This window comes from Arachis ipaensis, chromosome B8, assembly GCF_059453495.1.
Source record: "Arachis ipaensis isolate K30076 ecotype BB chromosome B8, ASM5945349v1, whole genome shotgun sequence".
In the NCBI taxonomy this organism is placed as follows: domain Eukaryota; kingdom Viridiplantae; phylum Streptophyta; class Magnoliopsida; order Fabales; family Fabaceae; genus Arachis; species Arachis ipaensis.
This window is the reverse complement of record NC_142443.1, coordinates 9714203-9729978: the sequence shown is the minus strand read 5'-3', so window position 1 is coordinate 9729978 and position 15776 is coordinate 9714203. Positions and strand designations below refer to the sequence as shown.

Below are 15776 nucleotides of genomic sequence, written 5' to 3'. Positions count from 1 at the left end.
CTCTTACTTCATCCGAGAGGCCTGTCCTCGTTCTAGTAGTGGGCAAATCCCCTGTTCTCTTTGAAAGACTAGGCTGTGGGACTGATGACTCGGCACTCTTTTCAATGGCCACTATGCTTAAAAATTAGCTATTGCTATTTTTTGAACCCCAGATTCCCCGCCCTTGGAACGTGGAACGTCTTTGAGGAGAAATCCTTTCCTGAAGTTCAACAAGCTATTGGAAACCAGTAGGCTATATGACGTAGCAGGGACCAATCATACCCAGATCCGGCCCAAGCGGACACGGTGATTAGACGTTGAGCGGAGCTCTTCCTGCGGTCTCACAGGCTCTTGCTTCCTTCACCTTACGGAAGATGGCAGATTGGAATGAGACCGTTGTGGCTCCTGGCTGTCAAGAGGCTAAAGCCCTTGCGAGAACCTTTCATCCGAGTCTCAAACAAAACCATTACATCTTAAACAAGAAGACGATAGGCGAATGGGAACCCCATCCAGGTGATATGCAGATAGACATTCCGCCCCTATCTGCCGGCTATAGGTCACGAACTATAAGACCAAGGAAAAGCAACTCTGTCTGGTATCGGTAACGATTAACATATTCTTTTGATTGATAGAGGGGGAAGCAACACTGGAGTGCAGTGCCCTATGAAGAAAGAAGGGTCGAAGCGGAAAAGAGATAAGGTATAGCGGAAGGAAAGACGTCAATAAGAGCCGGACACAGCAAAAGAAAGCAAGCCTAGTCTAAAGGGAGAGAGAGCTGAAAGTGATAGGTACGAAGTGAAAGAGCTAAGCGTATAGGGGCGAAAGCTGACTCGTTTTAATGAGCGAGGGACAAAAGAAGCCTCACTCGACTGTTATATATCTTAGATAAGGTATGTCCGTCGGGAGAGAGGTGAGAACCGGGAACTAATTCCTTCAATTCCCCCGGCGTAGAAACTCGACCGTTTCCCCGCCTTTCTTTCACCGCTTAACCGCTTGCACCTATATCAAATGAGAGCGTACGCGAGGCGAGTCCGTCTTTAGCCTTCCCATCCCCTTATGTTATCTATACTTTTAGGTTAGACCGCTTCATAGTATTCTAGTTTGTTTGACCGCGTATTTCGTTTGAAAGCTTCCCCGTAATTAGTCTTTCCGGCTTGGAACAATGTATGAATGACAGCAACTAGCTCTGCTCTCAGTAAGAAGGGAGACGGCGCCTTTCCAAGCCCTTTCTAGTCTGCGCTTGAGTTTGATTGCAGCTAGCGCCGCGCTTTACTAAGAAGATAGAAATTTCTCGCTTCTTTTGTTTGTTTGAGACCATATTAATTAAGGCTTTCTTCAATCGGCAAGGGATGGATCGGAAGTCTGATAAGGCTTTAAGAGATAGGGACTGCCGCGGTAAGAAAGAGTCACTCAGTGAATCAGTGGATCACACACTTGTTGGAGACAGGGGCAGGCCTTACTATTGAAATGAAAAAGTATACAAGTGTTGAAAGGGTGAAGTATGGGGACAACGGTAACGTGAGGAATGGGATCCCCAAAGCAACCCGCCCTACTAAAAAAGTTCGCAACCAAGGGACATGCCGAACACCTACCTTTCCAACTAAGTCCAACGTTCATTGACGATGCGTTCCGTCGTCAGCAAGCGGTGGCCGACAAGGCCCTTTTCCCTAAATATCTTGGGAAGCGAAGCGCAGGCTTTCTGATTCAGAGAGAAAGATAGAAATCGAAAGGCAAAGAGATAGGCAAGCCAAACCAAATAAGGAATGTTTCAATCTTTACCTCTTTTTGTAAGCCGGCAATCATAGGGTAAGCCCATCTCATGGAGAAAGTTTACATGTTGGGCCAGGCTAGTTTGCTTCGATGGTAGGAGTCCACGCAGTGAGGCAGCCATTTCCAGAGTGAGCGCCATTGAAGGACTGGAAGCAAGCTTCACACCTTCCACAACGGCATGGTGGTTATTCATGGCCTTCAAGCTTTCATCGCTCCGTTTTCTTGCGACGTGGAGAGGATGACCTCGCTCTCGTTCCCGTTCCATCCAGATCATCGTTCTGGTCAACATATTAATACTTCCGGCTCGGTGCAGCCTGCTATCATGCGCCTGATGCTCAGAGATGCCATGCTCCGTAACAATGGCTTCAGCATCCTAGCCCTCCCTAGAAAGGTGAAGTACGCCGAGCTTGTGACTCTTAACAATATGACGGTCTTCGCCGTTGACGACCTTTCGATCTTCTCCGGTTCTCACTCTTATATCAGCAACGTCAGGTTCCACATTGTGCCAAACCAAACCATTTCTTGTGGATCGCGGATCTGGAGAAGCTTCCGGCGGGGACTGTTCTGCCGACATTGGAACGAGGCCAACCGCTGCTTATCACAACCTCCGGTGCCGATGAGGATTAAGTGAGGATTAAGGTGCCGGACGTCATCCGCAACGTCAAGATCGTGGTGCACAGTGTGTACTTGCCATTTCCACATATATTAATCCTGTGGCTGCGGCTTACGACAGTATCCTAGGAGGATCAGAAGTCTCAGGAGGAGATCAGACGATGGAAGGAACGTGTGCTGCTCCGGGTGGGCATGGAGGTTGTGGTGAGTCCCCGATGCCTCAGGTCAAGCCAATGGTGGAGATCGAGGATCACCATGGCCTGTAATTAATCCTGATTGTATTCTCCTTCAGATGACCAAAAAACCAACCAATACACATTAAATTACTTAGGTAATTACCAAGAAGGCTGACTCTTTCTCTTTCATTGAATCCTAGCATCCACTCTATGAAAGGTTAAGGGTTGTCTTTTTCTGTACCTAAAACTCAAATGCTAGTCTCATTACTCGTGGAAAGTTCACTACGTTGGGTTTTATTTGGTGATTGTGGTGTTATCGGGCACAAAGCCGAGCATTGTAAGGCTGCGAAGAACCGCAGGTTTGGGTCGAGCTCTAGCCAATCCAATAATTCAAGTACAGGTGTGGACTGATCAACTTGTCGATGTGATCAAATCCCCTTAAAGACGTGTTTAAAGCTGCTTAAAGCCTCAAAGGCAATAGAGCAAGGAAAGAATAGATACCCTACACATTTAGGATATCGATTGGTAGTTACCCATTGTTTCAAGAAGGTTTACATTATCATTCCATTTTTCCTTGTATGAGGCCCTTACCTGCAATGTGGGAAGTGCAGCCTCTCTCAGTGAGGAGACAGGAGCTCTAGCTTAGATACGGTCCCTAGGTATGGGGATGGGGTAGTAAAGAGATAGTATGATATTCATCATAACATAAATAAGAGACCTTTGAGTATACTCTGGTCTCTTTGGCTATTCCTGCATAAAGCGAAGTATCTCGTCGTAAGAATCGAATGTAGCCCTTTCCAAATCGTTGGTACTAAGTTACTAACTTTTCTGGATGGCTTTCCCCTTTCGTAACTATGGATGAGCTTGTCATGCTACCATTGCATCCCCAAAAAAATGTGGAAGTCAAGTGAACAGTTGAAATCGCACTGTTAAAGTCTTTTGAAAGTAGTAAGAGATAAGTTGATATAACTAATAAGTGCTCGTGAAGTCATTAAGGGGAGCCCATACAAAGCTAACACTTAAACAGGAACCCTGATATAGATACAGTAGGATCAATTGAATTAGCAAATAGAATGTACGAAATCTTTTCAGTTTAACTGGTAATTGAATTGCTTCAATTATCGTAATTATCGAAGATCGAATCGAGGAAGGAAGTCTATAGTCGGATGAGCTTAAAGAATGGTTTGGTCTTCTTTTCGTCCTAAGGTAACAAGTACCGGGTTGGGGCAACTTTGACGCTCTTTTGTTCCACGACCGAAGGAAAGCACTAAGAGATGATGCTTCCAATGCTACTAGCGATGTGTATCGGCACGCACTTCTTTTAATATGTCGTCTTTGTTTTTCGTACCCGATCTGGGGCGGCGCAAGGGTTTTCTTTAACCCTTAGCTCGCCCGAGACTCCGAAACCTTCATCGTAGCAAGGGCTGTCTTTCCAGTCCCAAGCCGGAGCCGAGCCCGGAATAAGGTAATGATCTTCCGTTATGGAGTGTTGTTTATGTGATACGAGATGTTGAGGACTACTCCGGCTCCTTTGTGTTTAGGGGAGCTCGATAGTCGGCAATCTCGTGCTCCTTACAACAAAGCCAGAGAGCCAGTTCTTTCCAACTATCTTGGAGTTGCCCCCTATTTCGATCATGCCTATCCAGATTCTCTCGATCCAGCCGAACTTACTTCAACTCCACTCTCATCTAAGCCCGTAAAGTCCTCCCTCTCTTCTTCCTTTCCCTCTACAACCTTGCTGGGATTGCTTGATTGGGTTATCACGAGATGCAGTTCAGTTAAATAGATAACTCCATCTTTCCTGCCAGTCTGTCTAGCCCGTCTAGTAACAATATCTCCTCCCGTTCTAACAGACTGAATCGGAACGTGTCATTTCAGTGGTTTAAGCTCAAAATCTATCTGTAGAAAGATTGATCGGGGTATTTCCTTTGGGGTCATGGCTCTGATAGAAAAGGTCTGCATCCGGAAGAGGTTCCCAAAGATTGTGGAGGACTGGGTATTCGTAAAACTTGGTCTTTAGCTAAGCTCAACTGGTCTCTTTGTTGCTGAAAATAGTGAGAAACTCTTATCTAGAGTCATTAAAGCTAAATACCAGAATAGGAATAGGGTTGCAACCTCTTTTTGCAAAGGTTCTCACATCTGGAAAAGCATGGACAGGGGACTCTATGCTAGCAGTGTACAATGGAACATAGGTAGTTCCATATCCCTCTCCCTCTGGTTTGGGGACCCTTAGATCCCTTATCTTTGGTCCTCTTTCACTCGTTTTTTTGCAATTATAAAGAAGATAAGAAAAAAAGTTCTTTCTTTATAGAAATATCATATAGTGGTGGTGGTAAGATTCTTAGTGGAATTCCTTTTATAGCTCAACGAAATCTCATAATTACTTTCTAGAGAGAGTCTAACTTCGCCGGAATTGGGTTTGTGTTGAGTGTATAGTTCACCCGCTATAGTGACTTCATACGACCAGCGGATAAGCCCCCTCCCTGTACTACCTTCTTACTCGATTTCTCTACAAGACCTTCTTTCACCTACATTGGAAACTCTGACTAGAACCTGCCCCCACCCGGGACGAAGACCATAGCTGCTCTATTTTACACGCTTAACGAAGAAGGAATGTGCACTCTATATTTACCCCCTTTCACTGGGACTACTGGCGACAGACATACTGAAAATGTCCCCCTTTATACTCTATTTCCATATCCTCCTACCAGTGGCTATTTATCACGGCCGGTTCATCAAATCGAAAAAGGGCACGGCGGCTAGGCTATAAGTTAGCGGTTAGCTATGCTATAAGGGCTGCTCGCCTTTATATGGCAATGGAGCTAAGTAAGAAAAATGCTTAGGGTAGAGTTATTTCCCTCCCCCCCTCCTTAATCTAGCATTGACATTTTTCTTACCTTACTATGTTTGTTTAAAAGGAGACCAGACCGACAGCCCACCACTGGAACTTGCTTTGCTCTCGCTCGGCTCACTCCCGCCTGTCTTCTTCCACCTGTAGTAAACTTTAAGAAAAATCCTTCAGTTCACTACTGGTGGAACCTCACTGACCTTATCGGGCAGTTACTCTAAGCTGGGGCCTCCGCCAGCTTAACTTTACACCCCAGAACGCTATTTTTTGACACTTCGGCCCGTGCCTACGCCCTCCCTGTAGACTTTTTTCTCTCCCGAATAAGGATTCGAAGACCCAACTCGCTTAGGGAGATATACCTTATCCCCTTCATCCTTCTCTATCTGGATCTTCATCTTCCTTTTTAAGGATGAATTTAAGCAGCAGAAGAACGAGAATTTGAATAAAGAGGCTAGCTATCCAAAGGCTCATATCCACAGAAGAATCATGTAAAAATAAGCGATTTAGAACATATAATGCAGGGAAGAAAACGCCCCGAAGTGTGGTCTTTGATTCTGAAAGAACGGAATAGATTGTTTGGTCTTTTATTTTACTTAGTAGCCATAATAAGATGAACAAGCAAAGAATGGCAACGAGAAAGCAGATTGTTATTTTGGGGAAGGTCTCGCCTTCTTTTCTAAGAATGAAACCCAAAAAAACATTCGAGATTATATAAACCCACAATCCTAATGTTTCTCCCCGTTCTGTCTTACTGAGACACATGAAGTGAACACATCCTGCCCCCGCGGCGGATCATAGAATCACTAAAAGGAAATTAATATAGCGGAAAACTCCTGAATAAAATATATAGAAACTCGGAAGAAGGAAGAGGAGAATGAAAGAGAAGAAGACCCACATAGGAAGTTGGTTGTTTTCCTTCTTCTCTCTATAATTGAAGCCAAACAGGAATATGAGTTCTAGTACTAAGGCAATCTCCCATAGGACCATTTCCGGTGACATGAAAAAGCGACTTGTCAAAATCGTCAAAAAGAATATATAAAATTCCATGGAGATCTCCTCCGAGATAAAAAAAGAAGAAAAGAAAAAGGAACAACAGACGCAAATCACCACTAAAATGGCTATGTCCGGTTCATGCACATGATTCCCCACGAAAAGAGAAGACGAACTGAGCATAAAGGAATAGAGCGTCATGAGCTTGGAAAAGCGCGTTCTTGCTTTAAAAATAAAGTAAAAGGCGGACGCCCCACCCATGAACATAGGGATTTGTTTTATTATCCCAAGGGTCTCCGTCTGAAGTATCTCGGAGAGGATATGAATGATCAAATAGCAAAAAGAAATGAATAGAATTGCAGAAACGTATTTGATGACCATATTATTTTTTTTTACTATATGAAATCCACACTTTGACACCTAAGATTCCGTAACGAGTAGATACTTCCGCGGAAGCATAATCGATTTTCTGGTTAAATACATTACGAGATGTTTTTCCATACTTTCCGCATTCAGTTCTAGCTATTTCTGCGCCTTCAGATCGACCTGAACAACATATACGGATCCCCTCTACCCCTTTTTTCATTACTAATGGAATATCCTTTACTATTCTACTAAAAATGGAACGAAATGATCTTGTTTTCTTTCTCAGTTGAAAAGAGATGTCTTGAGCAATCAAAGAAGCACTTTGATAAACAGATTTGATCTTGACCGACTCAATTAAGGTATTAGTGTTTGTTCTATTAGACAACAAAGATCGCATTTTTATAACTTCGTTCAAATAATAGTTGTACCCGTACGGAATTCTTCTGTTTCTCGGTATGATCTCTATCATCATCTCTATTCCCTTTATCCATTCTCCTATCCTACCTAGGTCTATGAATTTCTCTATCAATTCCATTACCTTATCCTTACCCATGAGGTTCCAACATTTGATCCTTAATTTGCCTAGGAGTTTTTCCCGGGCATCCTCCAAAATAATGGGATTATACATCCCAACTCTATCCCTTGGAAATAAAAAGGTAGCACCGAAGAAAGGAAAAAGCGAGATGGTGGTTTTTGTTGTTCCCGCGAAGCGAAGATCATTCGCCAAGCGAATGAAGTGGGTCAACCTCTTTTTGGCTTCGGCCAAACACTTTTTCTCGCTGGTCGAGCTTTCTACAAAAAAAGCGATGCGAGAACGTATTCTCTTATCTAAGCTTCTTCCCTGCGCATTCGCTCCCCCCATCGTAGATGGTTCAGCCACGCCCGGTGTCACGAAATGATTGAGAACTACGACGGGGTCGAAATGAATTTTGTTCTTTCTATTCAATAAGTATTGCATTACCGAATAATTCAAGGAGGGGCGCACTGCAGGGAGGGTCCTTTTAAATAGATGACCCGCCGGGCCGTCGGAGCGGGACTTCTTGGGGAAAAAGAACTTAAAAAACTTCGTTTTTCTGAAGGAGTCGTCATTTTCTATCAGGAACGCTATGTCATTTACAACCCCGGCGTATTTCGGATGCTTGAAGGCCCCGCTGACCCGAAGTGATTTAGAAAGATTCTTCTTTATCGATGGTGATCGGTCATGGTATCCATAGCGTTGCTTCTTTTTCGGCCAAATCCTAATTTCGTTTTGCTTCCCCCCTATCGCTAGGGCGTCGAGCCTGATCGGCTCGACTCTTTTCCCTGCCCTCCGGCCTCTCACTTCGTTTCGTTCTTCTTCTGTATTGTAGCTGGAATGAAGACACCCGATCGGCCCGACTTTCCCAAATGCCCACCACCGGTCCTTCACCTTTCCGGGTCTGGATTTTGCGCGTCGTTTCAGTCGTCGTGGTCGACGGGGAAGAAAGAAATGAATGAATGTTCTTTTGGGAAAATGTATAAGAATACACCTACCGAGACGGAAGCCAAAGGTGAGTCTCGCAGGTGGACGTATCGAACCGAAATAAGATCTCAGATTTACATCTTTATACACTAATTTACCATAATAATAAATAGAGTCAATGGTGACTCCGCCGTGGGAATAGCCGCTTCTTTCTTGCTTGATAGAGGGGCTTCCATTCACCAACGCAGACAACAAGTGCTCTCCGAACCGTGCTGGATAGTCACCCATCACACGGCTCTCAAACCCAACCTGTGGTGAATCCCGGGAGACAAGGTCAAAGCGCTTGATCCTTTGCCCCATACTTTGAGATGCTTCTCCCCGCCGATCAAGCAGCGACGCTGCTCGTGATAGGCTTTGCTTTAAGCCGCTATCGTTCGGTTCGAATAAATAAGTCAAGTCCCCTCCGGTCGGTTCGCTCAGGTGGTCTTCCCTTATCTTCTCTAACGTTCAGAGTAGTTCTGGTTTAAAAAAGGAGCACCGGCCGAGCGCCCTGAATGAATAAGAAATGGACAGCAAAGGGAATCAATGATTCTTATTCAACCGAGTTGAAGTTAGCAACATGTCGATTACACACCGGAGGTTGGTAAGAACTGAGGGACAATGCCCCCCTAACCTAAGTGGGCCTACCAGCGAAACAACTGGTACTGGGTCGGGGGTGGGGGGTTGGTTTCGTGCAAGGCCTTCGCAGCAGGAAGAGGCAGTTGTCATTTGAAAGGAAAGGCCCTTTGTATAGGGTTCCAAACCTGCGCACCCTGATTCAAAATTTCTATGTTATTAGTAAAGCCTAAACTTATTGAAAACTAAAGCGCTAACGCTATAATAATTATAAAAATAGCAACCTTTCGCCTTATAAAACAAAACAAGTTTACTTACTAAAAAAAAAAGAAAGCGGCAACAAGCACCTTCTTTCTCACTTTCTCAAAGTCGCTTCTTGCTTTAGAAAGATTGCAGCGTTAGCGCTTCTTGACTAATAACATCATAGAAAGAGTCAAGGCTCCTCTCCTTTTCTACGAATCTACAACTCTCTTTACTGAGCGAGACTCCATCCGTATCCCTACTAGTGGTTTTATTGAACATTTTCCATTTTATCATTTGTTTGACAGCCTAAACTAGGCTCCATTTTAGATAGGTTTTCGGTCTTAATAAAAAAAAGGTCAGGGGCGCGTCGGAACGGTCGGTGGCTGCTTAGTCTCATCCGAGAGTCTAATCTCTTTGTACTTCTTTTTTAAAATAAAAAAGAAGGGGGTCGATTTAGGCTCCTTCCCTTCCACTGCATAGCTGCGCTAGCAGGTACTATGAGCCCTCTGTCCCACGCATCTAACCAGCTCGCGTGGTTCACCGGTTCCACCGAAAACTCTCATTTGTTGAAGCGGAGCATAGTGCGCTTTAGGCGCCGAGCGAGAAACGTCTCTTTCTTCTTTCGTTTCGGTTTATTCACTGATCTGAAACTTAGCACTAGTTTTCTTATTGATTCCAGGGGCGGCGGCTTTCTTGAATGAAGTCTATCCGAACCGAATTAGCACTTCTCAGATCAGGCTAGGCCTCTCCAGCGGAGCTGGGCGCGGGGCCCTGGATGCGCTAGTGATCGGCACATAGGGGGTGGTAGCCCGGCTTTCTCGGCCTGGTATCCTGCACCTCGCGTTCATGATATCCACATTCAACTGCGCCCCGGAGACACGGTCGAAGCACGCCCGCCCAGTGTGCTTCTTTCACGACATGCTCTGGTCCCGGGTGTCTTCAAGTGGTCTTCTAGCGTTAGAAGAAGTCGTGTCCGTCCCGGACATCTGCCTTGTACTTTGAAAGGCCTCCCAACCCAAGCTTTTTTATTCAACATATATATAGGACAAACTGAAGGAAAAGACTGACCCATTCGGTGACTTTCGAGGTCGCCCTCACTGAACCGACTTGAATCTGAACTACGATTCAGATCGAGTCTTACCGAAATCGGATTTCCTTTTCGTGCCATATGCGCTTAGACTTTATTTACTTATTCCCCTTTTTTCTTCCCGGTTTAATATTTGTTCTCGAAAGTCTTCGTTTCCGTGTAGAAGCAAACTCTTCAAATTGTTGACCAACCTTTCCTTCCATGATAGAGGCAAGAACACTCTCAGGCCAGGCCTTACTCTAACCAACCTCACACCACTCCATCTTTTACACCGATGTATCGTACTCTCTCGACCAGGTCATCATAAGAAAATACTGCGGAATCTTTCCGAAGTGAGAGAAGGAGGGAAGGCGCGCTACAACTAACATAACAGCCAGCTGAAAAACGCTAGCTAGCTAGGCTAGCGCGCAATGGCTTTCTCTGAGAGGGGCTCGCTTCTTCAAGCCCCGCCCAACCTATACAAGGTGCTGCTCGCTTTCTCTCAGCCACCGGTGGCTTATGTAGTGGTCGGCATTCCTACGTGCTCCTCTTTGCCCCCTACTTAAGAATCCAAAGGTCACCTTTGGCTGTTGTCTTGACGCTTTGGTTACGAAAGTCGTCGGGGTCTAGGTTTGTGGATGGATTTAGTCAGCGAAAGTCCCTCAAACTCAATCAATATCAACAACATGTCGTGACCGGTTAGGCTTGGTTGATTTTGTCAGAAAAGAAAGTAGGTTTCGGGGGCGGGTTCATTGATTAGTACACCTCCGGTGCTGATAAGGTCGGGACCGTGGTCGTCCGTCTCCGGTTTGCCGGCCGATAAGATCTCTGAGATTGACCAGCCAGCTGGGTTGGTTTGGCTATTCCTTTCTATTGAAAAGAAGGAGTCAGCTGTCTGCGCGAGTCATCTTCTTCTAGGCTCTGCTGGACGACACGGCATTCTCGTTTAAATAGAGGCCGGCCGCACTTGTGATGGTTCCCAAAGATCCAATATATATATGACCACTTAGGTCTACGTTGCCACGATATTGTTCTATGGAAGCGGGCGGGCTGTTAGAAGTTCGGCCCGGTTTTTTTTGTGTCGTAGGGGACCTTTTTAACGCATATTCAGTCGTACCGGCATGGCCCCACTGATTTGTTTTCGATCGGAGCATCAAGCAGCGCAACCCGGTTCTACTTGACTAAGCCCCGTGCTCGTCCAAGGAGGGAGTTTGCTTTACCCAACCCCCTTTTTGATAACAAGGCAGAAACCCCCGACATTAGTTTCGAATGAAGAATAAAGAGTGCCCTGCCCCAGCAAGCACCTACTCTTATCAAAATGAAAAGCGTGACTTTACTAAACAAGCAAGAAAGGCTCTTTACTAATAACATAGAATCCCGCTTGTTGCTTTCTCCGCATGCTTGAGCGCATTAATAGAATACATATATATATATATAAAATAAAAGGCTTTACTTGAGTTTTCAATAAGGTAGGTTTCTTACTTAGTGCTTGTGCTAAGGAGCGCTAACGAGCAAGAAAGGGCCCCTTACTCTAAGATAGGCTAAGGTTTGAAGACGCTCGACCAACAACGTAAAGGAAGGGGTGATGTTAGAGTAAGGAGTTTAGGCTTTCGCGCAGCTCAATCCCTTGCTTTGTTCTATAGTAAGGGACCTTTTCAATAAGGCTCGCGTAGGGGCGCTCACGTTTTTTGGCTTACCTAAAATCTTCGATTTTTAAGTTGGTAAAGACCCATCCCTTGTTTCAGTCAGAATGAGTCCCCGGGACCCCGGGACATTGGCTTCCGCCAACAGTGGACTATTAAGGATCGCATCCCGCGCATATTCTACATTATAGCCAGCAACTGATTCAGCTTCCGCTTCTGGGAGATCAAACGGAGCTCGATTTGTTTCTGCTAGACGAGAAATGAAGAACATAACCAATACAGGGAACAAGGGAATACCGGACCATATCTGCTTTTGCGCCATGACAATCTCACTCGAATTACGGGGACCTACACATATTAGTACAGTAGACCGGGGTACCCGGCCAGAACCACACGTGCAAGTTTCCCTGCATGTGGCTCGTCCGCGCTTTCCGAGGCGCAGCCTGTGACTCAGCATGGGTTCCAGGGAAGGGGGCGTCACACTTTCGTGTTTAGAGCATTGTCCGAGTGAATAGGCAGCGCCTACCAAGCAAAGCTTTCTTGAGGAGGCTGGGCTGGTTCCCTTTCGGCGCCCGCATTTTCTTTCTATTTTGGGGCAAGGCAAGCCCCGGGAAAGTATAGGTTGGCTCCCAGCTCCATCTCGGCCGGCATCCAGCTCTCGAGGGGGTGGAGTCCTGGAGCGAACTACTCATTGCTGTCTTGCCCCAACCCAAGGCCGTTAAGGTTGGTGAGGAGCATTGTTTTTAGGGGGGGAAGCGTGGTTGACAAGCCACTTCGAGGAAGCGACTGGAGTGCTTTCATCAAATGATGCATATCATATGGGCTGAGCCATTCCCATCCAAAGTGGTGGCCCGATTCGGCCTGGCCTGGTCGGGAAGAGATTCACATAGAGACTTTTGCTATCCGGGAATCTCTTTCTATGTTAGCTAGCGGGGGCGGGCTTTCCTATGATAGTCCCGCTGCGGCCTCTGTTGGTGGGCCGTCACGTCTCATCTTGACTTGGCTATACTTGTATGTAGCCAGCCATGTTAGCTTCACATGAGAGCCCTTTTTTGAAAGGCTAAAAAAAGGCACTCATCAGTCAGCCCCTCCCCTTTCCTATTCAGCTTTGCCGCCTATTAAGAGAATAGGTCCCGTTCAGCCCGCCTTTATTCATCTATACCAGCTGCCACGCACGACCCAATAGGAACGATTTAAGCGCCCCTCTCTAGATAAGAAGCAGAACGCGCCATCACCTACAGCCCTTTCCTCTGCCGGGGACTTCCACGAAATGAAAACGGGCGGCATCGTCGTATGCTCGACATTGGTTGCCCTGGTCCCGGAGCACTCCTATGGCCGATCTGTCACCCAACCCACTAAAAAACAAATAGGCTTGACCCCGTCCCGTTTGGCCTTATGGCATGGCTTAGTCAGTTATTCTCGCAGTTCAGATAAGATTCGGACCGCCACTTCTCTGAAAGCATGGTTCTTGCCTTCCTCTTTCCTCCCCCCTTGGAGCTCGTCCATTCGTTGGGTGATCCCTTGCTCTCACGTTCGAGTGTTTGCTCGTCGTTTAGGCCGGTGAGTGAGAATTCTGCTCATTGCAGTCACCTCCGGGGTTCTTCGCACCTGGATAGTACCAGGACCCTTGTGCCCCGGCCCTTGATCAGATAAATCCGCCCGTCCTATGACCAAAAACGAAAAATGAGCCTTGCGACGAGACGCGGACATTCCCCATGCTGCGGTTCCCTCCGGTCCGTTCCCGGGTTGGGTTAGGGGAACATCCGAGCGATTGCCTTCGCGGATCCAAACGCGCTCACAAGGCGCACAATAAGAATAAGACCAATAGAGACTTCATAAGAGACCATTTGAGCTGCAGATCGTAATGCTCCTAGAAAGGCATATTTCGAATATAGAGGAGTTAAAGTTCCCAACAATCAACGAATGGATCATAACCTTCTTTGAACCGTACGAGCGCGTCCTCTGTCACCCCCCCACCGCGCTTACGGCTCTATACCCCAACCCAACTTGCTCTGGCCCCTTACCTTAAGCCTCCCTTTCTATTCCTCGGTAAGCGGCATGATGAACCAAAAGGGGAGCATGAGGGGGGGGGGGGCGGTATCCGCTTTTGACTGATAGAAAGCATCTATCTTTTGTCCCTCCTGACCGAACCCGAAAAGAATCACTTTATGCCACTTTGTACACTTTAGTGTAGGCACCTTCTTGAAACGTGCCAAGCTGTGGAAGAGAGGTGCCAGGGGAATCAATGCTCTCAGCTGAAACAGGGCTTGAAGCCTTCGAAAAACCTTTCTGCTCTTTTCTTCCTATCGAGTGGCGTCAACCGGACTTCAAAATGGAATAGCTGATCGAGCTCTTTGGTACGCGGCTTTTAAATTGAGCTGTTCTTGCTACTCCCATAAACTAAATAAATTGGGTGGGTAGGATAAGGACTATTATCATACAGCTCTTTTTCTTGCTCTTCCGGTGCCCTTTTATTATATTATATCTTGGCTCGTTGCGCCTGTTTGACCAATGAGAGTCCAGACTGGAGCTCATCTGATTCATTCTTCCGTTTACTCATTCGTCAGTATCGTCAAAAGCAGCTGAACTCAATCCCGATGGCTACCATTACAGTGTCGATTGGCATTCCGCTTCTAAAAAGTTTAGATATACAAAAGATGTGACCATGATTCTATCTTGGTGAGAGTGGCGTGACTTGAAGCTGCACGGAGACCATTTCCTTTTCTTGCTCTCGTGCTGGATGTCATCTCGGCATATCGGTCGGTTTAAGATGAATCCGGGGGAGGGAGAAATCCTCCATTGGCCGTTGACCTTTGATTCTCTTCTCTGAACTTAACTTAGGCTAAGATTGAGTTGAATCCGCCTCTCTTCCTCCTCAGCTCGAGTTTCTGTTGCTCTTGAAGCCCTTTCTTTCCGGCTTCCTTGAGTCAGGTCGGTAGCTAGTCTAGTAAAATAGCCTTTCTTCTCTTCCCTTAACTTAATAGGGGTTGCTCCTTCTTCTCGTCCACTCGGGAATGAAGCCTTACCCTTCGCTACTAACCTGTTAAATGGAGTTGAGCTGGCTACAAAATCCATTGCTTCAGTGATGGTTGCTTCCTCAAATCAAAGATGGGTGGCAGGGTCTTGAGAAAGAGTCCACTGCTGTCCAGTCATAGTCAGTAGGAGCTGCTCCGGCTCAGCTCGATCCAATTTCAAAATGGCACTCCGGCCTTGTAGTACCTCGCTATCCTCTGTTGGTAAGTAGCCATTCTGAACTGAGCTTGCTTTCTTAACTCTAAAATTAGGTCGAAGTTGGTCCTCAACTCTTCTTCGTTGGAACCCAAATTTGGAAAAGTTCTGTTAGGTTCTTAGTAGCAGTCGGCGACCTTTTCTTCTTTTACTTCACATAGCTTTTCGTCTCCTTGATAGCTGGAAGTTCTCCAAAAGTATGAAAAGCTGGAGGACTTTGTACCAGCCATTCCAGTGTGGTTGAATTTTGTTCAACAGCCCAAGGAATGTTCGCCTTTGTTATGTTATTTCCACTGCTTGAAGTGATTGTTACGACCACGAAGAAACGACGAATCCCAACTACGGATATATAAGAGCCAAAACTACTAAGGGCATTCCATCCAGCGTAAGCATCTGGATAATCTGGAATGCGACGTGGCATACCCGAAAGCCCTAAGAAATGCATGGGAAAGAGGGTCAGATTCACCCCGAAAAAAGTGATCCAAAAATGGATTTGACCTAAAGTTTCAGGGTATGTCCGACCAAAGATTTTACCCACCCAATAGTGAAATCCTGCAAATAAAGCAAAAACGGCTCCCATAGAAAGTACATAATGGAAATGTGCTACCACATAATAAGTATCATGTAGAGCAATGTCTAGCCCAGAATTAGCCGGGACTATTCCAGTGAGTCCTCCTATGGTGAATAAAAAGATGAACCCTACAGCAAATAACATGGGTGTTTTGTATTGTATCGAGCCCCCCCACATGGTAGCGATCCAACTAAAGATTTTGATTCCTGTGGGGACAGCTATGATCAT

The 15776-nt window shown here is 46.0% G+C and overlaps 1 pseudogene; it reads left to right on the top strand.

The window, feature by feature from the left end:
- Positions 1-353: 353 nt before the first annotated feature.
- On the top strand, positions 354-2627 carry LOC148547159 (uncharacterized; annotated as a pseudogene).
- Positions 2628-15776: the final 13149 nt, after the last annotated feature.